This window comes from Cyprinodon variegatus, unplaced genomic scaffold, assembly GCF_000732505.1.
Source record: "Cyprinodon variegatus isolate N-32 unplaced genomic scaffold, C_variegatus-1.0 Scaffold267, whole genome shotgun sequence".
Lineage (NCBI taxonomy): Eukaryota > Metazoa > Chordata > Actinopteri > Cyprinodontiformes > Cyprinodontidae > Cyprinodon > Cyprinodon variegatus.
The window spans coordinates 385,912-387,554 of NW_015150720.1; positions in this window are offsets into that span (position 1 = coordinate 385,912).

Sequence of the window (1,643 nt, forward strand, 5' to 3'; positions counted from 1 at the left end):
CTTCTTCATCCAAAGTTGTACCGACCTCTTTGGCTGAGGGCAAAGAGGCATCTTCCTCTTCACCGACAGCATCTTGTCCAACCGGGATAGGGGCAGAGCGGGCATTGACATTACGCCTAACTGTAACGGGGTAGCATTGCTAACATTAGCTGAACTGCTGGCTAATGTTAATTCACAAGGACATTTGTAATTAGGAAATTAAAGTGATGTTTGACTAACTCACTTCATATTACCGAATATATATTTGCTAATCCTAAAGGTAAATCATTTAAAGTACACTTGTAAATGTTATTTAATATGTGAGCATTATTAACCTCAGCATGAACCGCCCTTCTTTGCCTCCAATTGGCTCACTGGTCGGCATGCCTACAGTTAGCCAATGTAGTCCTATTTATAGAAATATACTATATTTTTCTTATGACATTTTCATCTGAAATGTTTTATTTTGGTTTTCAATGTTCTACCTCTCACACACGGGGTTCATTTCACTACGTAGGTTAAACAAACTCAGGTTCAAATGTGCAACTCTAAATTGATCTAGCCTAATGTCTGGAACCCTGAGTTTTCGGTTTCTCAACGGTTGCTATGAATTAATTCAATCAACTCCAAGTACAACCACTCAGAGTTTAGCACGTGCCTAACAAATATGAAAAGCCATTATCAGTGAAGCACCGATTCAATGAGTCACCATGACAACAGGAAACATGAAGTGCCTATTTCACCCCACTGGAACTAGAGATTTAAATGCAGAAAAAAAAAGGAGAATGTGTTTAAAAGACAGAAACAGCACTACAACTGCGAGGGAGGGGAGGAAGATGGCGAAGGAGAAGATTGTTACTCGAGTTAATGCATAGGTTTATATGAAGAGATAGATTTACATTTATTAAAAACACTTTGTTGTTCCATTTGTAGATTACTAAAATAAGATTCTTCTTGATGAACTATAATAATATACTTTCTAAATTACATTTTTGTAGCAGAAACTGAATTTTAGGAAGTAAAAAAAACAAAATTATTCTATCAAGAATTAAGATTTATATATCTAGAAATGTTTTGATATTTATCAGCTTGACTGAATATGTATTTATGACATCTGAAATACATTTCTTCATTGTCAAAATAATACAAATGCTGACCAGTAATGTAAGGAATATGGAGATCTGAAATTAATTTCCAAACATCCAGAATGTTTATTCTAGATGTGGAAAATATCATTTTGTTATAAATGGTCATTTAGACAAAGATAGACAGATCAGGAATACATATTCAGTAAGACTAATACATATCAAAATAGCTTGCCATAGTATGTTGTGACCGTGATGATATTAAGGGATTATTTATTGAACGGTAGTAGATCAATGTATCTAGTTACTGTAGGTGAACTCCTATGGCAGCAGGTAAAATGAAGTCTAAAAATGTTCTAAAATATACAACCTGTTCATCATTTCATGGGTCCCTCCTCATGTTGATTAAGCCCTCTTACACAGTAAATATGAAGTGGCTGTTTGCAGCCGCGCTTCGGATATTATCATCCCAATTTTTTAATTCATTAATTAATTGGTGAAAACAGTAACAAAGACAGGAATGTTGTGGAATCCTCTGCCTGTAAATATTGAATTCTGTGTGAAAAAAATGCTGATCAT